Source organism: Mustela lutreola, chromosome 5 (genome assembly GCF_030435805.1).
Source record: "Mustela lutreola isolate mMusLut2 chromosome 5, mMusLut2.pri, whole genome shotgun sequence".
NCBI lineage: Eukaryota > Metazoa > Chordata > Mammalia > Carnivora > Mustelidae > Mustela > Mustela lutreola.
The window spans coordinates 173247365-173274286 of NC_081294.1; positions in this window are offsets into that span (position 1 = coordinate 173247365).

Below are 26922 nucleotides of genomic sequence, written 5' to 3' on the forward strand. Positions count from 1 at the left end.
CTTCAAGAAGGGGCAATCAGGTACAGACTGTCCAACCTGAGCGATCGTCTGATCCTCGCCATGACTTCAGATGCACGAATCTCGATTCAGGTCTGTAGATTGTGCCTGCCATATCCTCACCCAGAAACCTAGGCCTAGCTTGGGTTCTCAGACATCTGTCCTCAGACTACTGGCCCACAACCCCTCCAGTTTGGCAATCCCCATCCACAATGCAGCACTCTGCCTGCCCTCCAGAAGAAAACATTGCCCTCTGGGGCTACCCATAAACCCCAAATGAGGATCAACCTGCACGCCATTCGGCTGTACCCCAAATATATAGGCTGACATGGGCACTAATGCTCTTTCTGACATAGCCTGATCCTGGACCTCCTGGACCCACCCAGACAGCTGGCCGCACACTGAGCACATCGGACCCGCCATGGCCTTAGGTCGTCATCTCTTCTCAAACTCGGTTTTCAGGCTTCAGAACCTAGACCTTATCATCAATCATGGCCCGGGTTTGAAAATGATGCAGAAATCAGAACTCTTTCCCCATGGCAAGAAACCTTGTGGTTGGCATGTTGTCCAAGATTCAGTGTAGTTGAAACCAGTGTGGCGCATGAGGCCCCGCCCATGCTTGCGGGCCACATTGATCACAAACCCATATCGTGACCCTCAGCCTGAGCCCAGTCCTCAGGTAAGGCCTCTCAGTGGCTGGATGGAAAGACAGCATATTGGGCTTGCCATGCCCCTAGGCCTGAATTTTTAACCAACTTCGGGTTGTCCCTTCACTCTTCCCCATTGCTCTGCTTTGAATTCCTCTTTTGGTGGGACACCTGAGGTAACAAACCTGAAAGGAGTCCTTCCATCCCACAGATTGACGAGAAACAATTGGGATCGGGCCAAGTCCACAGATAGCAAGATTCGTCCATGGCCCATGAGGCCTCCCCAACATTCCTCGGCCAACCCTGATACAAAATCCAGAGACAAAAGCCTGAGCACGCGCCTCAGACTCGCTCATTCTTTATATCCTGAAGAGTTCTTCAGATAAGAACCTACACGGAACTCGAATGCACACAAAATATATAGTCTAACCTGGGCACTAATGAAATGTCTGACAACCAGAGCCCGGACCTCGTGACGAACATCCAGACAGCTGACCGCACACTGAGCACATCAGACCCGCCATGGCCTTAGGTCATCATCTCTTCCCTACCTCAGTTTTCAGGCTTCAGAACCTAGACCTTATCTCCAATCACTGCCCAGCGGTGCCTGTGAGGCAGAAATCAGAACTCTTCCTTACCCAAGGCAAGAAGCCTTGTGGTAGGAAAGTTGTCCAACGATCAGTGTAGGAGAAACCAGCATTCACCCTGAGGCCCTGCCCATTCTTGAGTGCGACGAGGGCATAAAACGCATTGTGACCCTCAGCGGGAGTCCTGTCCTCTAGTATGTCCTCTCAGTGGCGGGAACATTAGATGTCATAATGGGCTTGACATGTCCCTAGGCCCCAATTTTTAACCAGATTTCTGGTTGTCCACTCGCCCCTCCCCAGGGCTTTACTCTGGAATCCCTCATTTGGTGGGACACCTGAGGTTAAAAAACAAAAAAAAACAAAACTACAACAACAAAAAAAAAACGGTCTTCTTCCATCCCACAGAATGACCTCAAACTCTTTGGACAAGGCCAAACCCCAGAGAATAAGACTGATCCATTTCCCATGAAGTCACCCGGGAATTTCACGACCATGATTGACACGATATCCAGAGACAAAAACTTGAGCGCGAGCCTCACACTCGCCCTTTTTTCATATCCCGAAGAGTTCTCCTCATCGTCTGTAGATCAGTCCTGCCATACCTATGACCCGAAACATAAGCCAAGTTTGTGTTTTCAGACAACTGTCCAAACAGCCCTGGCCTAAACACCCTACAGGTTCAGGCCCCTGGAGCCAATCTGAGGACTGTACTTGCCCTCTCCGAGGGAATTCTGTGTGCCCATTGCAATGGCCACAACCCTACTAATAGGATAAACCTCCAAAGTCCCTGAGGCCATCCCAATATTTGTGGCTTCCCAGGACAAACAGGAGTAATCTGAGCCTACCTGAGAACCTACCTGCACTCAGACCCGTAGACTGATGTCCCCAGAGGTAAAAAGAAACGAACAGACCCCTAGGCACTAATCGGATCTATTGCTTTGGTTCCCAGGCATCTCTCCTCAGAGGCCTGGATTTCAATACCAGCATATGGCTGTTTCTTGACTCACACATCAGTACAAATCTCATCTACACATGGGAAACTTGCACGTGGGAGCTGTGTCAAAGCCTCTGTTTAGGAGAACCCTTCAGGGCCCCAGTGCCACCGCTTCATTCCAAGGTCTCCATAGACACAAAAACACATTAGGACACATCCACGGGAGAGTCCATTTCAACTGAGCGTATTCGGTTCCTCCGCGAGATCCAGCATATCTAACTTGTCTTGTTGCTAGGAGACAATTGGAATGTGAGGTGGCCTACCCCGCCATCCATCCTTAAAACCCTGCTCAGAATCGTTGGACTGGAGCCAACCAACAGGTCTCAATTGTCCTACAGAAGAATCTTTGCAGTTGGGAGCTTCTCAGAACTCCCATCGTGAGAGAACCCCCATGGCCTCATCATCCCCCCCCCTTCATAAAGGGGCCATCAGGGACATAAGGTCCAACCTGAGCGATCGTCTGATCCTCACCCTGACTTCAGATGCACGAGATCTCGATTCAGGTCTGTAGATTGTGCCTGCCATGTCCTCACCCAGAAACCTAAGCCTAGCTTGTGTCCTCAGACTTCTGTCCACAGACTACTGGCTCACAAGCCCTCCAGTTTGACAATCCGGAACTACAATGCAGCACTCTAACTGCCCTGCAGAAGAAATACATTGCCATCTGGGGCTACATAGAAACCGCAAATGAAGATCAACCTGCATGTCTCTTGGATATACCCAAAATATATAGGATGACCTGGGCAATAATGCCCTTTCTGACACAGCCTGAGCCTGGACATCCTAGGCCCAGCTAGACAGCTGCCTACAAACTGAGAACATCAGACCCTCCATGGCCTTAGGTCGTTATCCCTTCCCAACCTCAGTTTTCAGGCTTCAGAACCTAGACCTTATCTCCAAACACTGCCCAGGTTTAAAAATGATGCAGAAATCAGAACTCCTTCCCAATGGCACGAAAACTTGTGGTTGAATTGTTGTCCAACGTTCAGTATAGTGGAAACCAGTGTGTCCCTTGAGGCCCCGCCATTGCTCGCGGGCCAGATAGGTAGGAAACACACATTGTGACCCTCAGCCTTAGCCCAGTCCTCAGGTAAGGCCTCTCAGTGGCTGGATGAAGAGACAGCATATTGGGCTTGCCATGCCCCAAGGCCCCAATTTTTAACCATAGTTTGTGTTGACCCTTCACTCTTCCCCAGGGCTCTGCTTTGGAATTCCTCTTTTGGTGGGACACTTGATGTAACAACCCTGAAAGGAGTACTCCATCCAACAGATTGACGAAAAAGAATTAGGATCGGGCCAAATCCACAGAGAGGAAGTTTCGTCCATGGCCCATGTGGCCTCCTCGACATTCCACGGCCATCGCTGAAACAAAATCCAGAGACAAAAGCCTAAGCAAGCGCCTCAGACTCGCACTATCTTCATATCCTGAAGAAGTCTTCTCATGGTTTGTAGATCGGGCCTGCCATACCTACGTCCCCAAACATAAGCTGAGTTTGTGTTTTCAGACTTCTGTCCTCCAAGTCCTGGGCCACACACTCTCCAGGCTGGGGACCCTGGAGCCACACATTAGGACTGTGCCTACCCAATCCATGGGAATTCTGCCCATTCCATTGTCCAAAATCGTACAAATTAGGATAACCCTCCAAAGTCCCTGAGACCATCCCAATAGAATAGGTCGCCCAGGACAAAAAAGGGCCGTCTGACACCAGCTGAGCATCTACCTCCACTCATACCCTAGATGGATGTCCCCAGAGAAGAAGATTGAACCAGACAGGACCCTAGGCCAAAATCGGATCCATTGCTTTGGTTTACAGGCATGTCTCCTCAAAACCCTGGATTCCAATACCAGCATTGGGGTTTTCCTGAGGCACCCATCAGAACAAACTTCGTCTCCATAAGGAAACTTGTGCATGGGAGCTATGTCAAAAGCTTAGGAGAATACTTCAGGGTCCCGGTGCCACCGCCCCATTCCAAGGCCCTCATGGACACAAACACACATTAGACCCATCCTCAGGAAAGTCCATTTCAACTCAGACACCCCGGTTGCTCCCGCAGAGCCATCAGATCTAAGCTGTCTTGTCGCTAGGAGACCATTGGAATGCGAGGCGGGCTTCCCAGGCATCCATCCTCGAACGTTGGTCTGGACTCATCCATATGGGATGTCCTGGAGCTGTCCAACAGGTCTCAATTGTCCCGCAGAAGGAATCCATGGAGGGGGCATCCCACCACTCCCAACGTGGGAAAACCTCCATGGCCTCGAGATTCGGCTCCCTTTATGAAGCGGCTGTCATGAACAGAAAATCCAAGCTGAGCCAACGTCTGATCCTCGCTCTGACTTCAGATGCATGCGATGTTGCTTCAGATCTTCAGGGGGTACATGCTGTGCCCTCGCCCTGAAACCCAATTCTAGCTGTCCCTAGGCCCCAATATTATCCAGCTTTCTGGTTGTCTAATCGCCCCTCCCCAGGGCTCTACTCTGGAATCCCTCATTTGGTGGGACACCTGAGTTTGAAAAACAAAACAAAACAAATCAACAACAAAAAACGGACTTCTTCCATCACACAGAATGACCCCAAACTCTTTGGACTGGGCCAAACCCCCAGGGAGTAAGACTCGCCCATTTCCCATGAAGTCACCCGGAAATTTCATGACCATGAATGGCACGATATCCAGAGATAAATACTTGAGCAAGAGCCTCACACTCGCCCTTTTTCATATTCCGAAGAGTTCTCCTCATGTTCTGTAGATCAGTCCTGCCATACCTATGACCCGAAGCATAAGCCGAGTTTCTGTTTTCAGACAACTGTCCAAACAGCCCTGGCCTACATAGCCTACAGGCTTAGGCCCCTGGAGCCAATGTGAGGACTGTACTTGCCCTCTCCAAGGGAATTCTGTGTGCCCATTCCAATGGCCACAACCCTACTAATAGGATAAACCTCCAAAGTCCCTGAGGCCATCCCAATAGTGGTGGCTTCCCAGGACAAAAAGGAGCAATCTGAGCCCATCTGAGAACCTACATGCACTCAGACTTGTAGACTGATATCCCCAGAGGTTAAAAAAAACGAACAGGCCCCTAGGCCCTAATCGGATCCATTGCTTTGGTTTCCAGGCATCTCTCCTCAGAGGACTGGATTTCAATACCAGCATATGGCTGTTTCTTGATTCACCCATCAGAACAAATCCCATATACACATGGGAAACTTGCACGATGTGTAGAGCGATGTCAAAGCCTCTGTTTAGGAGAACCCTTCATGGCCCCAGTGCCTCCGCGTCATTCCAAAGTATCCATAGACACAAAAACACATTAGGACCCATCCACAGGTGAGTCCATTTCAACTCAGTGTATTCGGTTGCTCCGCGAGATCCAGAGATCCAACTTGTCTTGTTGCTAGGAGACAATTGGAATGCGAGGTGGGCTACCCCACCATCCATCCTTAGAACACTGCTCGGAATCATTAGCCTGGAGCAAACCAACAGGTCTCAATTGTCCTGCAGAAGAATCTTTGCAGTTGGGAGCTTCTCACAACTACCATAGTGAGAAAACACCCATGGCCTCGTGATCCCTCCCCCCTTCATGAAGGGGCCCTCAGGGACATAAGGTCCAACTTGAGCGATCTTCTGATCCTCACCCTAACTTCAGATGCACGAGATCTCGGTTCAGGTCTGTAGATTGTGCCTGCCATGTCCTCACCCAGAATCCTAAGCCTAGCTTGTGTCCTCAGACTTCCATCCTCAGAATAATGGCCCACAAGCCCTCCAGTTTGGCAATCCAGAATTATAATGCAGCACTCTGCCTGCCCTCCAGAAGAAAATCATTGCCTTCTGGGGCTACCCAGAAACCCCAAATGAAGATCAACCTGCACGCCACTTGGCTGTACCCAAAATATATAGGCTGACCTGCGCAATAATGCCCTTTCTGACAGAGGCTGAGCCTGGACCTCCTGGCCCCACCCATACAGCTAGCCGCTCACTGAGCACATCGGACCAGCCATTGCCTTAGGTCGTTATCTCTTCCCAGCCTCGGTTTTCAGGATTTAGAACCTAGACCTTATCTCCAATCACTGCCCATGTTTGAAAATGATGCAGAAATCAGAACTACTTCCCGATGGCAAGAAACCTTGTGGTAGGCTTGTTGTATAATATTCAGTGTAGTGGATACTTGTGTGTCCGATGAGGCCCCGCCATTGCTCGTGGGCCACATAGGTAGCAAACACATATTGTGACCCTCAGCCTTAGCCCAGTCCTCAGGTAAGGCCTCTCAGTGGCTGGAAGAAGAGACAGCATATTGGGCTTGCCATGCCCCTAGGCCCCAATTTTTAACCATAGTTCGGGTTGTCCCTTCACTCTTCCCCAGGGCTCTGCTTTGGAACTCCCCTTTTGGTGGGACACCTGAGGTAACAACCCTGAAGGGAATACTCCATCCAACAGATTGACGAAAAACAATTGGGATCGGGCCAAGTCCACAGAGAGCAAGATTCGTCCATGGCCCATGAGGCCTCCCCGACATTCCACGGCCATCGCTGATACAAAATCCAGAGACAAAAGCCTGAGCAAGCGCCTCAGAATCGCACTATCTTCATATCCTGAAGATGTCTTCTCATGGTTTTTAGATCGGGCCTGCCATAGCTACGTCCCCAAACATAAGCTGAGTTTGTGTTTTCAGACTTCTGTCCTCCAAGTCCTGGGCCACACACCATCCAGGCTGGGGACCCTGGAGCCACACATTAGGACTGTGCCTACCCTATCCATGGGAATTCTGCCCATTCCATTGTCCAAAATCGTACAAATTAGGAGAACCCTCCAAAGTCCCTGAGGCCATCCCAATAGTATAGGTCGCCCGGGACAAAAAAGGGCCGTCTGACACCAGCTGAGCATCTACCTCCACTCATACCCTAGATGGATGTCCCCAGAGAAGAAGATTGAACCAGACAGGACCCTAGGCCAAAATCGGATCCATTGCTTTGGTTTACAGGCATGTCTCCTCAAAACCCTGGATTCCAATACCAGCATTGGGGTTTTCCTGAGGCACCCATCAGAACAAACCTCGTCTCCACAAGGAAACTTGTGCATGGGAGCTATGTCAAAAGCTTAGGAGAATACTTCAGGGTCCCGGTGCCACCGCCCCATTCCAAGGCCCTCATGGACACAAACACACATTAGACCCATCCTCAGGAAAGTCCATTTCAACTCAGACACCCCGGTTGCTCCCGCAGAGCCATCAGATCTAAACTGTCTTGTCGCTAGAAGACCATTGGAATGCGAGGCGGGCTTCCCAGGCATCCATCCTCGAACGTTGGTCTGGACTCATCCATATGGGATGTCCAGGAGCTGTCCAAACAGGTCTCAATTGTCCCGCAGAAGGAATCCTAGGAGGGGGCATCCCACCACTCCCAACGTGGGAAAACCTCCACGGCCTCGAGATTCGGCTCCCTTCATGAAGGGGCCGTCATGAACAGAAAATCCAAGCTGAGCCAACGTCTGATCCTCGCTCTGACTTCAGATGCATGAGATATTGCTTCAGATCTTCAGGAGGTACATGCCGTGACTTCGCCCTGAATCCCAAGTCTAGCTTGTGTTCTCAGACTTCCGTCCTCACACTCCGGCCCCGAAGCCCACAAGTTTGGCAATTCCGGACCATCATTGCAGCTCTCTGCCTGCCCTCTAGAAACAAAATATTGCCTAATGAGGTGCCCGGGCACATTAAATGAGAATAAACCTACATGGCACTCGAATGTACCCAAATTATATAGTCTAACCTGGGCAGTAATGCACTGTCACACAACCTGAGCCAGAACCTCCTGAGCAACACCCAGACAGCTGACCGCACCCTGAGCCCATAAGACCCGCCGTGGCCTTAGGTCATCATCTCTTCCCTACCTAAGTTTTCAGGCTTCAGAACCTAGACCTTATCTCCAATCACTGCCCAGGGGTGAGTGTGATGCAGAAATCAGAACTCCTCTTTATCCACGGCAAGAAACCTTGTGGTTGCCATGTTGTCCAAGGTTCAGTGTAGGAGAAACCAGCATTCACCCTGAGGTCCCGCCCATTCTTGAGTGCGACAAGGACATAAACACGCATTGTGACCCTCAGCATGAGTCGGGTCCTCTAGTAAGTCCTCTCAGTGGCTAGACCATTAGATGCCATAATGGCTTGACATGTCCCTAGGCCCCAAATTTAAACCAGATTTCTGGTGGTCCAATCGCCCCTCCCCAGGGCTCTACTCTGGAATCCCTCATTTGGTGGGACAACTGAGTTTGAAAAACAAAACAAAACAAAACAACAACAACAACAAAAAACGGACTTCTTCCATCCCACAGAATGACCTCAAACTCTCTGGACGGGGCCAAACCCCCAGAGAGTAAGACTCGCCCATTTCCCATGAAGTCACCCGGATATTTCATGACCATGAATGGAACGATATCCAGAGATAAAAACTTGAGCAAGAGCCTCACACTCGGCCTTTTTTCATATCCCGAAGAGTTCTCCTCATGTTCTGTAGATCAGTCCTGCCATACCTATGACCCGAAACATAAGCCGAGTTTGTGTTTTCAGACAACTGTCCAAACAGCCCAGGCCTACACACCCTACAGGCTCAGGCCCCTGAAGCCAACCTGAGGACTGTACTTGCCCTCTCCAAGGGAATTCTGTGTGCCCATTCCAATGGCCACAACCCTACTAATAGGATAAACCTCCAAAGTCCCTGAGGCCATCCCAATAGTGGTGGCTTCCCAGGACAAACAGGAGCAGGAGCAATCTGAGCCCATCTGAAAACCTACCTGCACTCAGACTCCTAGACTGATATCCCCAGAGGTAAAAAGGAACGAACAGGCCCCTAGGCCCTAATAGGAGCCATTGCTTTAGTTTCCAGGCATCTTCCTCAGAGGCCTGGATTTCAGTACCAGCATTTGGCTGTTTCTTGGCTCACCCATCAGAACAAAACTCATCTACACATGGGAAACTTGCACGTGGGAGGTGTGTCAAAGCCTCTTTTTAGGAGAACCCTTCAGGGCCCCAGTGCCACCGCTTCATTCCAAGGTCTCCATAGACACAAAATCATATTAGACACATCCACGGGGAGAGTCCAGTTCAACTCAGCATATTCGGTTGCCCCGCGAGATCCAGCAGATCTAACTTGTCTTGTTGCTAGGAGACAAAAGGAAGGCGAGGTGGCCTACCCCGCCATCCATCCTTAGAACCCTGCTTGGAATCATTGGCCTGGAGACAACCAACAGGTCTCAATTGTCCTGCAGAAGAACCTTTGCAGTTGTGAGCTTCTCACAACTCCCATGGTGAGAAACCCCCCTGGCCTCGTGATCCCCCCCCTTCATGAAGGGGCCATCAGGGACATAAGGTCTAACCTGAGAAATAGTCTGATCCTCACCCTGACTTCAGATGCACGAGATCTCGATTCAGGTCTGTATATTGTGCCTGCCATGTCCTCACCCAGAAACCTAAGCCTAGCTTGTGTCCTCAGACTTCCGACCTCAGACTAATGGCCCACAAGCCCTCCAGTTTGGCAATCCAGAATTACAATGCAGCACTTAGCTTGCCCACCAGAAGAAATACATTGCCCTCTGGCGCTACCCAGAAACCCCAAATGAAGATCAACCTGCACGCCACTTGGCTGAACCCAAAATATATAGGCTGACCTGGGCACTAATGCCCTTTCTGACAGAGCCTGAGCCTGGAACTCCTGGCACCACCCAGACAGCTTGCCGCTCACTGAGCACATCGGACCAGCCATTGCCTTAGGATGTAATATCTTCCCAAACTCGGTTTTCAGGATTCAGATCCTAGACCTTATCTCCAATCACTGCCCAGGTTTGAAAATGATGCAGAAATCAGAACTCCTTCCCGATGGCAAGAAACCTTGTGGTTGGCTTGTTGTCCAACGTTCAGTGTAGTGGAAACCTGTTTGTCCGATGAGGTCCCGCCATTGCTCACGGGCCACATAGGTGGCAAACTCACATTGAGACCCTCAGCCTTAGCCCAGTCCTCATGTAAGGCCTCTCAGTGGCTGGATGGAGAGACAGCATATTGGGCTTGCCATGCCCCTAGGCCCCAATTTTTAACCATAGTTCGGGTTGTCCCTTCACTCTTCCCCAGGGCTCGGCTTTGGAACTCCTCTTTTGGTGGGTCACCTGAGGTAACAACCCTGAAGGGTATACTCCATCCAACAGATTGACGAAAAACAATTGGGATCGGGCCAAGTCCACAGAGAGCAAGATTCGTCCATGGCCCATGAGGCCTCCCCGACATTCCACGGCCATCGCTGATACAAAATCCAGAGACAAAAGCCTGAGCAAGCGTCTCAGAATCGCACTATCTTCATATCCTGAAGATGTCTTCTCATGGTTTGTAGATCGGGCCTGCCATACCTACGTCCCCAAACATAAGCTGAGTTTGTGTTTTCAGACTTCTGTCCTCCAAGTCCTGGGCCACACACCATCCAGGCTGGGGACCCTGGAGCCACACATTAGGACTGTGCCTACCCTATCCATGGGAATTCTGCCCATTCCATTGTCCAAAATCGTACAAATTAGGAGAACCCTCCAAAGTCCCTGAGGCCATCCCAATAGTATAGGTCGCCCGGGACAAAAAAGGGCCGTCTGACACCAGCTGAGCATCTACCTCCACTCATACCCTAGAAGGATGTCCCCAGAGAAGAAGATTGAACCAGACAGGACCCTAGGCCAAAATCAGATCCATTGCTTTGGTTTACAGGCATGTCTCCTCAAAACCCTGGATTCCAATACCAGCATTGGGGTTTTCCTGAGGCACCCATCAGAACAAACCTCGTCTCCACAAGGAAACTTGTGCATGGGAGCTATGTCAAAAGCTTAGGAGAATACTTCAGGGTCCCGGTGCCACCGCCCCATTCCAAGGCCCTCATGGACACAAACACACATTAGACCCATCCTCAGGAAAGTCCATTTCAACTCAGACACCCCGGTTGCTCCCGCAGAGCCATCAGATCTAAGCTGTCTTGTCGCTAGGAGACCATTGGAATGCGAGGCGGGCTTCCCAGGCATCCATCCTCGAACGTTGGTCTGGACTCATCCATATGGGATGTCCAGGATCTGTCCAAACAGGTCTCAATTGTCCCGCAGAAGGAATCCTAGGAGGGGGCATCCCACCACTCCCAACGTGGGAAAACCTCCACGGCCTCGAGATTCGGCTCCCTTCATGAAGGGGCCGTCATGAACAGAAAATCCAAGCTGAGCCAACGTCTGATCCTCGCTCTGACTTCAGATGCATGAGATATTGCTTCAGATCTTCAGGAGGTACATGCCGTGACTTCGCCCTGAATCCCAAGTCTAGCTTGTGTTCTCAGACTTCCGTCCTCACACTCCGGCCCCGAAGCCCACAAGTTTGGCAATTCCGGACCATCATTGCAGCTCTCTGCCTGCCCTCTAGAAACAAAATATTGCCTAATGAGGTGCCCGGGCACATTAAATGAGAATAAACCTACATGGCACTCGAATGTACCCAAATTATATAGTCTAACCTGGGCAGTAATGCACTGTCACACAACCTGAGCCAGAACCTCCTGAGCAACACCCAGACAGCTGACCGCACCCTGAGCCCATAAGACCCGCCGTGGCCTTAGGTCATCATCTCTTCCCTACCTAAGTTTTCAGGCTTCAGTACCTAGACCTTATCTCCAATCACTGCCCAGGGGTGAGTGTGATGCAGAAATCAGAACTCCTCTTTATCCACGGCAAGAAACCTTGTGGTTGCCATGTTGTCCAAGGTTCAGTGTAGGAGAAACCAGCATTCACCCTGAGGTCCCGCCCATTCTTGAGTGCGACAAGGACATAAACACGCATTGTGACCCTCAGCATGAGTCGGGTCCTCTAGTAAGTCCTCTCAGTGGCTAGACCATTAGATGCCATAATGGCTTGACATGTCCCTAGGCCCCAAATTTAAACCAGATTTCTGGTTGTCCAATCGCCCCTCCCCAGGGCTCTACTCTGGAATCCCTCATTTGGTGGGACAACTGAGTTTGAAAAACAAAACAAAACAAAACAACAACAACAAAAAAAAACGGACTTCTTCCATCCCACAGAATGACCTCAAACTCTCTGGACGGGGCCAAACCCCCAGAGAGTAAGACTCGCCCATTTCCCATGAAGTCACCTGGATATTTCATGACCATGAATGGAACGATATCCAGAGATAAAAACTTGAGCAAGAGCCTCACACTCGGCCTTTTTTCATATCCTGAAGTGTTCTCCTCATGTTCTGTAGATCAGTCCTGCCATACCTATGACCCGAAACATAAGCCGAGTTTGTGTTTTCAGACAACTGTCCAAACAGCCCAGGCCTACACACCCTACAGGCTCAGGCCCCTGAAGCCAACCTGAGGACTGTACTTGCCCTCTCCAAGGGAATTCTGTGTGCCCATTCCTATGGCCACAACCCTACTAATAGGATAAACCTCCAAAGTCCCTGAGGCCATCCCAATAGTGGTGGCTTCCCAGGACAAACAGGAGCAGGAGCAATCTGAGCCCATCTGACAACCTACCTGCACTCAGACTCCTAGACTGATATCCCCAGAGGTAAAAAGGAACGAACAGGCCCCTAGGCCCTAATCGGATCCATTGCTTTGGTTTCCAGGCATCTTCCTCAGAGGCCTGGATTTCAGTACCAGCATTTGGCTGTTTCTTGGCTCACCCATCAGAACAAAACTCATCTACACATGGGAAACTTGCACGTGGGACGTGTGTCAAAGCCTCTTTTTAGGAGAACCCTTCAGGGCCCCAGTGCCACCGCTTCATTCCAAGGTCTCCATAGACACAAAATCATATTAGACACATCCCCGGGGAGAGTCCAGTTCAACTCAGCATATTCGGTTGCCCCGCGAGATCCAGCAGATCTAACTTGTCTTGTTGCTAGGAGACAAAAGGAAGGCGAGGTGCCCTACCCCGCCATCCATCCTTAGAACCCTGCTCCGAATCATTGGCCTGGAGCCAACCAACAGGTCTCAATTGTCCTGCAGAAGAACCTTTGCAGTTGTGAGCTTCTCACAACTCCCATGGTGAGAAACCCCCCTGGCCTCGTGATCCCCCCCCCCTTCATGAAGGGGCCATCAGGGACATAAGGTCTAACCTGAGAAATAGTCTGATCCTCACCCTGACTTCAGATGCACGAGATCTCGATTCAGGTCTGTATATTGTGCCTGCCATGTCCTCACCCAGAAACCTAAGCCTAGCTTGTGTCCTCAGACTTCCGTCCTCAGACTAATGGCCCACAAGCCCTCCAGTTTGGCAATCCAGAATTACAATGCAGCACTTAGCTTGCCCACCAGAAGAAAAACATTGCCCTCTGGCGCTATCCAGAAACCCCAAATGAAGATCAACATGCACGCCACTTGGCTGAACCCAAAATATATAGGCTGACCTGGGCACTAATGCCCTTTCTGACAGAGCCTGAGCCTGGAACTCCTGGCACCACCCAGACAGCTTGCCGCTCACTGAGCACATCGGACCAGCCATTGCCTTAGGATGTTATATCTTCCCAAACTCGGTTTTCAGGATTCAGATCCTAGAACTTATCTCCAATCACTGCCCAGGTTTGAAAATGATGCAGAAATCAGAACTCCTTCCCGATGGCAAGAAACCTTGTGGTTAGCTTGTTGTCCAACGTTCAGTGTAGTGGAAACCTGTTTGTCCGACGAGGCCCCGCCATTGCTCACGGGCCACATAGGTGGCAAACTCACATTGAGACCCTCAGCCTTAGCCCAGTCCTCATGTAAGGCCTCTCAGTGGCTGGATGGAGAGACAGCATATTGGGCTTGCCATGCCCCTAGGCCCCAATTTTTAACCATAGTTCGGGTTGTCCCTTCACTCTTCCCCAGGGCTCGGCTTTGGAATTCCTCTTTTGGTGGGTCACCTGAGGTAACAACCCTGAAGGGTATACTCCATCCAACAGATTGACGAAAAACAATTGGGATCGGGCCAAGTCCACAGAGAGCAATATTCGTCCATGGCCCATGAGGCCTCCCCGACATTCCACGGCCATCGCTGATACAAAATCCAGAGACAAAAGCCTGAGCAAGCGCCTCAGAATCGCACTATCTTCATATCCTGAAGATGTCTTCTCATGGTTTTTAGATCGGGCCTGCCATAGCTACGTCCCCAAACATAAGCTGAGTTTGTGTTTTCAGACTTCTGTCCTCCAAGTCCTGGGCCACACACCATCCAGGCTGGGGACCCTGGAGCCACACATTAGGACTGTGCCTACCCTATCCATGGGAATTCTGCCCATTCCATTGTCCAAAATCGTACAAATTAGGAGAACCCTCCAAAGTCCCTGAGGCCATCCCAATAGTATAGGTCGCCCGGGACAAAAAAGGGCCGTCTGACACCAGCTGAGCATCTACCTCCACTCATACCCTAGAAGGATGTCCCCAGAGAAGAAGATTGAACCAGACAGGACCCTAGGCCAAAATCGGATCCATTGCTTTGGTTTACAGGCATGTCTCCTCAAAACCCTGGATTCCAATACCAGCATTGGGGTTTTCCTGAGGCACCCATCAGAACAAACCTCGTCTCCACAAGGAAACTTGTGCATGGGAGCTATGTCAAAAGCTTAGGAGAATACTTCAGGGTCCCGGTGCCACCGCCCCATTCCAAGGCCCTCATGGACACAAACACACATTAGACCCATCCTCAGGAAAGTCCATTTCAACTCAGCCACCCCGGTTGCTACCGCAGAGCCATCAGATCTAAACTGTCTTGTCGCTAGGAGACCATTGGAATGCGAGGCGGGCTTCCCAGGCATCCATCCTCGAACGTTGGTCTGGACTCATCCATATGGGATGTCCAGGAGCTGTCCAAACAGGTCTCAATTGTCCCGCAGAAGGAATCCTAGGAGGGGGCATCCCACCACTCCCAACGTGGGAAAACCTCCACGGCCTCGAGATTCGGCTCCCTTCATGAAGGGGCCGTCATGAACAGAAAATCCAAGCTGAGCCAACGTCTGATCCTCGCTCTGACTTCAGATGCATGAGATATTGCTTCAGATCTTCAGGAGGTACATGCCGTGACTTCGCCCTGAATCCCAAGTCTAGCTTGTGTTCTCAGACTTCCGTCCTCACACTCCGGCCCCGAAGCCCACAAGTTTGGCAATTCCGGACCATCATTGCAGCTCTCTGCCTGCCCTCTAGAAACAAAATATTGCCTAATGAGGTGCCCGGGCACATTAAATGAGAATAAACCTACATGGCACTCGAATGTACCCAAATTATATAGTCTAACCTGGGCAGTAATGCACTGTCACACAACCTGAGCCAGAACCTCCTGAGCAACACCCAGACAGCTGACCGCACCCTGAGCCCATAAGACCCGCCGTGGCCTTAGGTCATCATCTCTTCCCTACCTAAGTTTTCAGGCTTCAGAACCTAGACCTTATCTCCAATCACTGCCCAGGGGTGAGTGTGATGCAGAAATCAGAACTCCTCTTTATCCACGGCAAGAAACCTTGTGGTTGCCATGTTGTCCAAGGTTCAGTGTAGGAGAAACCAGCATTCACCCTGAGGTCCCGCCCATTCTTGAGTGCGACAAGGACATAAACACGCATTGTGACCCTCAGCATGAGTCGGGTCCTCTAGTAAGTCCTCTCAGTGGCTAGACCATTAGATGCCATAATGGCTTGACATGTCCCTAGGCCCCAAATTTAAACCAGATTTCTGGTGGTCCAATCGCCCCTCCCCAGGGCTCTACTCTGGAATCCCTCATTTGGTGGGACAACTGAGTTTGAAAAACAAAACAAAACAAAACAACAACAACAACAAAAAACGGACTTCTTCCATCCCACAGAATGACCTCAAACTCTCTGGACGGGGCCAAACCCCCAGAGAGTAAGACTCGCCCATTTCCCATGAAGTCACCCGGATATTTCATGACCATGAATGGAACGATATCCAGAGATAAAAACTTGAGCAAGAGCCTCACACTCGGCCTTTTTTCATATCCCGAAGAGTTCTCCTCATGTTCTGTAGATCAGTCCTGCCATACCTATGACCCGAAACATAAGCCGAGTTTGTGTTTTCAGACAACTGTCCAAACAGCCCAGGCCTACACACCCTACAGGCTCAGGCCCCTGAAGCCAACCTGAGGACTGTACTTGCCCTCTCCAAGGGAATTCTGTGTGCCCATTCCAATGGCCACAACCCTACTAATAGGATAAACCTCCAAAGTCCCTGAGGCCATCCCAATAGTGGTGGCTTCCCAGGACAAACAGGAGCAGGAGCAATCTGAGCCCATCTGAAAACCTACCTGCACTCAGACTCCTAGACTGATATCCCCAGAGGTAAAAAGGAACGAACAGGCCCCTAGGCCCTAATAGGAGCCATTGCTTTAGTTTCCAGGCATCTTCCTCAGAGGCCTGGATTTCAGTACCAGCATTTGGCTGTTTCTTGGCTCACCCATCAGAACAAAACTCATCTACACATGGGAAACTTGCACGTGGGAGGTGTGTCAAAGCCTCTTTTTAGGAGAACCCTTCAGGGCCCCAGTGCCACCGCTTCATTCCAAGGTCTCCATAGACACAAAATCATATTAGACACATCCACGGGGAGAGTCCAGTTCAACTCAGCATATTCGGTTGCCCCGCGAGATCCAGCAGATCTAACTTGTCTTGTTGCTAGGAGACAAAAGGAAGGCGAGGTGGCCTACCCCGCCATCCATCCTTAGAACCCTGCTTGGAATCATTGGCCTGGAGACAACCAACAGGTCTCAATTGTCCTGCAGAAGAACCTTTGCAGTTGTGAGCTTCTCACAACTCCCATGGTGAGAAACCCCCCTGGCCTCGTGATCCCCCCCCTTCATGAAGGGGCCATCAGGGACATAAGGTCTAACCTGAGAAATAGTCTGATCCTCACCCTGACTTCAGATGCACGAGATCTCGATTCAGGTCTGTATATTGTGCCTGCCATGTCCTCACCCAGAAACCTAAGCCTAGCTTGTGTCCTCAGACTTCCGACCTCAGACTAATGGCCCACAAGCCCTCCAGTTTGGCAATCCAGAATTACAATGCAGCACTTAGCTTGCCCACCAGAAGAAATACATTGCCCTCTGGCGCTACCCAGAAACCCCAAATGAAGATCAACCTGCACGCCACTTGGCTGAACCCAAAATATATAGGCTGACCTGGGCACTAATGCCCTTTCTGACAGAGCCTGAGCCTGGAACTCCTGGCACCACCCAGACAGCTTGCCGCTCACTGAGCACATCGGACCAGCCATTGCCTTAGGATGTAATATCTTCCCAAACTCGGTTTTCAGGATTCAGATCCTAGACCTTATCTCCAATCACTGCCCAGGTTTGAAAATGATGCAGAAATCAGAACTCCTTCCCGATGGCAAGAAACCTTGTGGTTGGCTTGTTGTCCAACGTTCAGTGTAGTGGAAACCTGTTTGTCCGATGAGGTCCCGCCATTGCTCACGGGCCACATAGGTGGCAAACTCACATTGAGACCCTCAGCCTTAGCCCAGTCCTCATGTAAGGCCTCTCAGTGGCTGGATGGAGAGACAGCATATTGGGCTTGCCATGCCCCTAGGCCCCAATTTTTAACCATAGTTCGGGTTGTCCCTTCACTCTTCCCCAGGGCTCGGCTTTGGAACTCCTCTTTTGGTGGGTCACCTGAGGTAACAACCCTGAAGGGTATACTCCATCCAACAGATTGACGAAAAACAATTGGGATCGGGCCAAGTCCACAGAGAGCAAGATTCGTCCATGGCCCATGAGGCCTCCCCGACATTCCACGGCCATCGCTGATACAAAATCCAGAGACAAAAGCCTGAGCAAGCGCCTCAGAATCGCACTATCTTCATATCCTGAAGATGTCTTCTCATGGTTTTTAGATCGGGCCTGCCATACCTACGTCCCCAAACATAAGCTGAGTTTGTGTTTTCAGACTTCTGTCCTCCAAGTCCTGGGCCACACACCATCCAGGCTGGGGACCCTGGAGCCACACATTAGGACTGTGCCTACCCTATCCATGGGAATTCTGCCCATTCCATTGTCCAAAATCGTACAAATTAGGAGAACCCTCCAAAGTCCCTGAGGCCATCCCAATAGTATAGGTCGCCCGGGACAAAAAAGGGCCGTCTGACACCAGCTGAGCATCTACCTCCACTCATACCCTAGAAGGATGTCCCCAGAGAAGAAGATTGAACCAGACAGGACCCTAGGCCAAAATCAGATCCATTGCTTTGGTTTACAGGCATGTCTCCTCAAAACCCTGGATTCCAATACCAGCATTGGGGTTTTCCTGAGGCACCCATCAGAACAAACCTCGTCTCCACAAGGAAACTTGTGCATGGGAGCTATGTCAAAAGCTTAGGAGAATACTTCAGGGTCCCGGTGCCACCGCCCCATTCCAAGGCCCTCATGGACACAAACACACATTAGACCCATCCTCAGGAAAGTCCATTTCAACTCAGACACCCCGGTTGCTCCCGCAGAGCCATCAGATCTAAGCTGTCTTGTCGCTAGGAGACCATTGGAATGCGAGGCGGGCTTCCCAGGCATCCATCCTCGAACGTTGGTCTGGACTCATCCATATGGGATGTCCAGGATCTGTCCAAACAGGTCTCAATTGTCCCGCAGAAGGAATCCTAGGAGGGGGCATCCCACCACTCCCAACGTGGGAAAACCTCCACGGCCTCGAGATTCGGCTCCCTTCATGAAGGGGCCGTCATGAACAGAAAATCCAAGCTGAGCCAACGTCTGATCCTCGCTCTGACTTCAGATGCATGAGATATTGCTTCAGATCTTCAGGAGGTACATGCCGTGACTTCGCCCTGAATCCCAAGTCTAGCTTGTGTTCTCAGACTTCCGTCCTCACACTCCGGCCCCGAAGCCCACAAGTTTGGCAATTCCGGACCATCATTGCAGCTCTCTGCCTGCCCTCTAGAAACAAAATATTGCCTAATGAGGTGCCCGGGCACATTAAATGAGAATAAACCTACATGGCACTCGAATGTACCCAAATTATATAGTCTAACCTGGGCAGTAATGCACTGTCACACAACCTGAGCCAGAACCTCCTGAGCAACACCCAGACAGCTGACCGCACCCTGAGCCCATAAGACCCGCCGTGGCCTTAGGTCATCATCTCTTCCCTACCTAAGTTTTCAGGCTTCAGTACCTAGACCTTATCTCCAATCACTGCCCAGGGGTGAGTGTGATGCAGAAATCAGAACTCCTCTTTATCCACGGCAAGAAACCTTGTGGTTGCCATGTTGTCCAAGGTTCAGTGTAGGAGAAACCAGCATTCACCCTGAGGTCCCGCCCATTCTTGAGTGCGACAAGGACATAAACACGCATTGTGACCCTCAGCATGAGTCGGGTCCTCTAGTAAGTCCTCTCAGTGGCTAGACCATTAGATGCCATAATGGCTTGACATGTCCCTAGGCCCCAAATTTAAACCAGATTTCTGGTTGTCCAATCGCCCCTCCCCAGGGCTCTACTCTGGAATCCCTCATTTGGTGGGACAACTGAGTTTGAAAAACAAAACAAAACAAAACAACAACAACAAAAAAAAACGGACTTCTTCCATCCCACAGAATGACCTCAAACTCTCTGGACGGGGCCAAACCCCCAGAGAGTAAGACTCGCCCATTTCCCATGAAGTCACCTGGATATTTCATGACCATGAATGGAACGATATCCAGAGATAAAAACTTGAGCAAGAGCCTCACACTCGGCCTTTTTTCATATCCTGAAGTGTTCTCCTCATGTTCTGTAGATCAGTCCTGCCATACCTATGACCCGAAACATAAGCCGAGTTTGTGTTTTCAGACAACTGTCCAAACAGCCCAGGCCTACACACCCTACAGGCTCAGGCCCCTGAAGCCAACCTGAGGACTGTACTTGCCCTCTCCAAGGGAATTCTGTGTGCCCATTCCTATGGCCACAACCCTACTAATAGGATAAACCTCCAAAGTCCCTGAGGCCATCCCAATAGTGGTGGCTTCCCAGGACAAACAGGAGCAGGAGCAATCTGAGCCCATCTGACAACCTACCTGCACTCAGACTCCTAGACTGATATCCCCAGAGGTAAAAAGGAACGAACAGGCCCCTAGGCCCTAATCGGATCCATTGCTTTGGTTTCCAGGCATCTTCCTCAGAGGCCTGGATTTCAGTACCAGCATTTGGCTGTTTCTTGGCTCACCCATCAGAACAAAACTCATCTACACATGGGAAACTTGCACGTGGGACGTGTGTCAAAGCCTCTTTTTAGGAGAACCCTTCAGGGCCCCAGTGCCACCGCTTCATTCCAAGGTCTCCATAGACACAAAATCATATTAGACACATCCCCGGGGAGAGTCCAGTTCAACTCAGCATATTCGGTTGCCCCGCGAGATCCAGCAGATCTAACTTGTCTTGTTGCTAGGAGACAAAAGGAAGGCGAGGTGCCCTACCCCGCCATCCATCCTTAGAACCCTGCTCCGAATCATTGGCCTGGAGCCAACCAACAGGTCTCAATTGTCCTGCAGAAGAACCTTTGCAGTTGTGAGCTTCTCACAACTCCCATGGTGAGAAACCCCCCTGGCCTCGTGATCCCCCCCCCCTTCATGAAGGGGCCATCAGGGACATAAGGTCTAACCTGAGAAATAGTCTGATCCTCACCCTGACTTCAGATGCACGAGATCTCGATTCAGGTCTGTATATTGTGCCTGCCATGTCCTCACCCAGAAACCTAAGCCTAGCTTGTGTCCTCAGACTTCCGTCCTCAGACTAATGGCCCACAAGCCCTCCAGTTTGGCAATCCAGAATTACAATGCAGCACTTAGCTTGCCCACCAGAAGAAAAACATTGCCCTCTGGCGCTATCCAGAAACCCCAAATGAAGATCAACATGCACGCCACTTGGCTGAACCCAAAATATATAGGCTGACCTGGGCACTAATGCCCTTTCTGACAGAGCCTGAGCCTGGAACTCCTGGCACCACCCAGACAGCTTGCCGCTCACTGAGCACATCGGACCAGCCATTGCCTTAGGATGTTATATCTTCCCAAACTCGGTTTTCAGGATTCAGATCCTAGAACTTATCTCCAATCACTGCCCAGGTTTGAAAATGATGCAGAAATCAGAACTCCTTCCCGATGGCAAGAAACCTTGTGGTTAGCTTGTTGTCCAACGTTCAGTGTAGTGGAAACCTGTTTGTCCGACGAGGCCCCGCCATTGCTCACGGGCCACATAGGTGGCAAACTCACATTGAGACCCTCAGCCTTAGCCCAGTCCTCATGTAAGGCCTCTCAGTGGCTGGATGGAGAGACAGCATATTGGGCTTGCCATGCCCCTAGGCCCCAATTTTTAACCATAGTTCGGGTTGTCCCTTCACTCTTCCCCAGGGCTCGGCTTTGGAATTCCTCTTTTGGTGGGTCACCTGAGGTAACAACCCTGAAGGGTATACTCCATCCAACAGATTGACGAAAAACAATTGGGATCGGGCCAAGTCCACAGAGAGCAATATTCGTCCATGGCCCATGAGGCCTCCCCGACATTCCACGGCCATCGCTGATACAAAATCCAGAGACAAAAGCCTGAGCAAGCGCCTCAGAATCGCACTATCTTCATATCCTGAAGATGTCTTCTCATGGTTTTTAGATCGGGCCTGCCATAGCTACGTCCCCAAACATAAGCTGAGTTTGTGTTTTCAGACTTCTGTCCTCCAAGTCCTGGGCCACACACCATCCAGGCTGGGGACCCTGGAGCCACACATTAGGACTGTGCCTACCCTATCCATGGGAATTCTGCCCATTCCATTGTCCAAAATCGTACAAATTAGGAGAACCCTCCAAAGTCCCTGAGGCCATCCCAATAGTATAGGTCGCCCGGGACAAAAAAGGGCCGTCTGACACCAGCTGAGCATCTACCTCCACTCATACCCTAGAAGGATGTCCCCAGAGAAGAAGATTGAACCAGACAGGACCCTAGGCCAAAATCGGATCCATTGCTTTGGTTTACAGGCATGTCTCCTCAAAACCCTGGATTCCAATACCAGCATTGGGGTTTTCCTGAGGCACCCATCAGAACAAACCTCGTCTCCACAAGGAAACTTGTGCATGGGAGCTATGTCAAAAGCTTAGGAGAATACTTCAGGGTCCCGGTGCCACCGCCCCATTCCAAGGCCCTCATGGACACAAACACACATTAGACCCATCCTCAGGAAAGTCCATTTCAACTCAGCCACCCCGGTTGCTACCGCAGAGCCATCAGATCTAAACTGTCTTGTCGCTAGGAGACCATTGGAATGCGAGGCGGGCTTCCCAGGCATCCATCCTCGAACGTTGGTCTGGACTCATCCATATGGGATGTCCAGGATCTGTCCAAACAGGTCTCAATTGTCCCGCAGAAGGAATCCTAGGAGGGGGCATCCCACCACTCCCAACGTGGGAAAACCTCCACGGCCTCGAGATTCGGCTCCCTTCATGAAGGGGCCGTCATGAACAGAAAATCCAAGCTGAGCCAACGTCTGATCCTCGCTCTGACTTCAGATGCATGAGATATTGCTTCAGATCTTCAGGAGGTACATGCCGTGACTTCGCCCTGAATCCCAAGTCTAGCTTGTGTTCTCAGACTTCCGTCCTCACACTCCGGCCCCGAAGCCCACAAGTTTGGCAATTCCGGACCATCATTGCAGCTCTCTGCCTGCCCTCTAGAAACAAAATATTGCCTAATGAGGTGCCCGGGCACATTAAATGAGAATAAACCTACATGGCACTCGAATGTACCCAAATTATATAGTCTAACCTGGGCAGTAATGCACTGTCACACAACCTGAGCCAGAACCTCCTGAGCAACACCCAGACAGCTGACCGCACCCTGAGCCCATAAGACCCGCCGTGGCCTTAGGTCATCATCTCTTCCCTACCTAAGTTTTCAGGCTTCAGTACCTAGACCTTATCTCCAATCACTGCCCAGGGGTGAGTGTGATGCAGAAATCAGAACTCCTCTTTATCCACGGCAAGAAACCTTGTGGTTGCCATGTTGTCCAAGGTTCAGTGTAGGAGAAACCAGCATTCACCCTGAGGTCCCGCCCATTCTTGAGTGCGACAAGGACATAAACACGCATTGTGACCCTCAGCATGAGTCGGGTCCTCTAGTAAGTCCTCTCAGTGGCTAGACCATTAGATGCCATAATGGCTTGACATGTCCCTAGGCCCCAAATTTAAACCAGATTTCTGGTTGTCCAATCGCCCCTCCCCAGGGCTCTACTCTGGAATCCCTCATTTGGTGGGACAACTGAGTTTGAAAAACAAAACAAAACAAAACAACAACAACAAAAAAAAACGGACTTCTTCCATCCCACAGAATGACCTCAAACTCTCTGGACGGGGCCAAACCCCCAGAGAGTAAGACTCGCCCATTTCCCATGAAGTCACCCGGATATTTCATGACCATGAATGGAACGATATCCAGAGATAAAAACTTGAGCAAGAGCCTCACACTCGGCCTTTTTTCATATCCCGAAGAGTTCTCCTCATGTTCTGTAGATCAGTCCTGCCATACCTATGACCCGAAACATAAGCCGAGTTTGTGTTTTCAGACAACTGTCCAAACAGCCCAGGCCTACACACCCTACAGGCTCAGGCCCCTGAAGCCAACCTGAGGACTGTACTTGCCCTCTCCAAGGGAATTCTTTGTGCCCATTCCAATGGCCATAACGCTACTAATAGGATAAACCTCCAAAGTCCCTGAGGCCATCCCAATAGTGGTGGCTTCCCAGGACAAACAGGAGCAATCTGAGCCCATCTGACAACCTACCTGCACTCAGACTCCTAGACTGATATCCCCAGAGGTAAAAAGGAACGAACAGGCCCCTAGGCCCTAATCGGATCCATTGCTTTGGTTTCCAGGCATCTTCCTCAGAGGCCTGGATTTCAGTACCAGCATTTGGCTGTTTCTTGGCTCACCCATCAGAACAAAACTCATCTACACATGGGAAACTTGCACGTGGGAGGTGTGTCAAAGCCTCTTTTTAGGAGAACCCTTCAGGGCCCCAGTGCCACCGCTTCATTCCAAGGTCTCCATAGACACAAAATCATATTAGACACAACCACGGGGAGAGTCCAGTTCAACTCAGCATATTCGGTTGCCCCGCGAGATCCAGCAGATCTAACTTGTCTTGTTGCTAGGAGACAAAAGGAAGGCGAGGTGGCCTACCCCGCCATCCATCCTTAGAACCCTGCTCGGAATCATTGGCCTGGAGCCAACCAACAGGTCTCAATTGTCCTGCAGAAGAACCTTTGCAGTTGTGAGCTTCTCACAACTCCCATGGTGAGAAAACCCCCTGGCCTCGTGATCCCCCCCCCCCTTCATAAAGGGGCCATCAGGGACATAAGGTCTAACCTGAGAAATAGTCTGATCCTCACCCTGACTTCAGATGCACGAGATCTCGATTCAGGTCTGTATATTGTGCCTGCCATGTCCTCACCCAGAAACCTAAGCCTAGCTTGTGTCCTCAGATTTCCGTCCTCAGACTAATGGCCCACAAGCCCTCCAGTTTGGCAATCCAGAATTACAATGCAGCACTTAGCTTGCCCTCCAGAAGAAAAACATTGCCCTCTGGCGCTACCCAGAAACCCCAAATGAAGATCAACCTGCACGCCACTTGGCTGAACCCAAAATATATAGGCTGACCTGGGCACTAATGCCCTTTCTGACAGAGCCTGAGCCTGGAACTCCTGGCACCACCCAGACAGCTTGCCGCTCACTGAGCACATCGGATCAGCCATTGCCTTAGGATGTTATATCTTCCCAAACTCGGTTTTCAGGATTCAGATCCTAGACCTTATCTCCAATCACTGCCCAGGTTTGAAAATGATGCAGAAATCAGAACTCCTTCGCGATGGCAAGAAACCTTGTGGTTAGCTTGTTGTCCAACGTTCAGTGTAGTGGAAACCTGTTTGTCCGATGAGGCCCCGCCATTGCTCGCGGGCCACATAGGTGCAAACTCACATTGTGACCCTCAGCCTGAGCCCAGTCCTCATGTAAGGCCTCTCAGTGGCTGGATGGAGAGACAGCATATTGGGCTTGCCATGCCCCTAGGCCCCAATTTTTAACCGTAGTTCTGGTTGTCCCTTCACTCTTCCCCAGGGCTCTGCTTTGGAACTCCTCTTTTGGTGGGACACCTGAGGTAACAACCCTGAAGGGAATACTCCATCCAACAGATTGACGAAAAACAATTGGGATCGGGCCAAGTCCACAGAGAGCAAGATTCGTCCATGGCCCATGAGGCCTCCCCGACATTCCACGGCCATCGCTGATACAAAATCCAGAGACAAAAGCCTGAGCAAGCGCCTCAGAATCGCACTATCTTCATATCCTGAAGATGTCTTCTCATGGTTTTTAGATCGGGCCTGCCATACGTACGTCTCCAAACATAAGCTGAGTTTGTGTTTTCAGACTTCTGTCCTCCAAGTCCTGGGCCACACACCATCCAGGCTGGGGACCCTGGAGCCACACATTAGGACTGTGCCTACCCTATCCATGGGAATTCTGCCCATTCCATTGTCCAAAATCGTACAAATTAGGAGAACCCTCCAAAGTCCCTGAGGCCATCCCAATAGTATAGGTCGCCCGGGACAAAAAAGGGCCGTCTGACACCAGCTGAGCATCTACCTCCACTCATACCCTAGAAGGATGTCCCCAGAGAAGAAGATTGAACCAGACAGGACCCTAGGCCAAAATCGGATCCATTGCTTTGGTTTACAGGCATGTCTCCTCAAAACCCTGGATTCCAATACCAGCATTGGGGTTTTCCTGAGGCACCCATCAGAACAAACCTCGTCTCCACAAGGAAACTTGTGCATGGGAGCTATGTCAAAAGCTTAGGAGAATACTTCAGGGTCCCGGTGCCACCGCCCCATTCCAAGGCCCTCATGGACACAAACACACATTAGACCCATCCTCAGGAAAGTCCATTTCAACTCAGCCACCCCGGTTGCTACCGCAGAGCCATCAGATCTAAACTGTCTTGTCGCTAGGAGACCATTGGAATGCGAGGCGGGCTTCCCAGGCATCCATCCTCGAACGTTGGTCTGGACTCATCCATATGGGATGTCCAGGATCTGTCCAAACAGGTCTCAATTGTCCCGCAGAAGGAATCCTAGGAGGGGGCATCCCACCACTCCCAACGTGGGAAAACCTCCACGGCCTCGAGATTCGGCTCCCTTCATGAAGGGGCCGTCATGAACAGAAAATCCAAGCTGAGCCAACGTCTGATCCTCGCTCTGACTTCAGATGCATGAGATATTGCTTCAGATCTTCAGGAGGTACATGCCGTGACTTCGCCCTGAATCCCAAGTCTAGCTTGTGTTCTCAGACTTCCGTCCTCACACTCCGGCCCCGAAGCCCACAAGTTTGGCAATTCCGGACCATCATTGCAGCTCTCTGCCTGCCCTCTAGAAACAAAATATTGCCTAATGAGGTGCCCGGGCACATTAAATGAGAATAAACCTACATGGCACTCGAATGTACCCAAATTATATAGTCTAACCTGGGCAGTAATGCACTGTCACACAACCTGAGCCAGAACCTCCTGAGCAACACCCAGACAGCTGACCGCACCCTGAGCCCATAAGACCCGCCGTGGCCTTAGGTCATCATCTCTTCCCTACCTAAGTTTTCAGGCTTCAGTACCTAGACCTTATCTCCAATCACTGCCCAGGGGTGAGTGT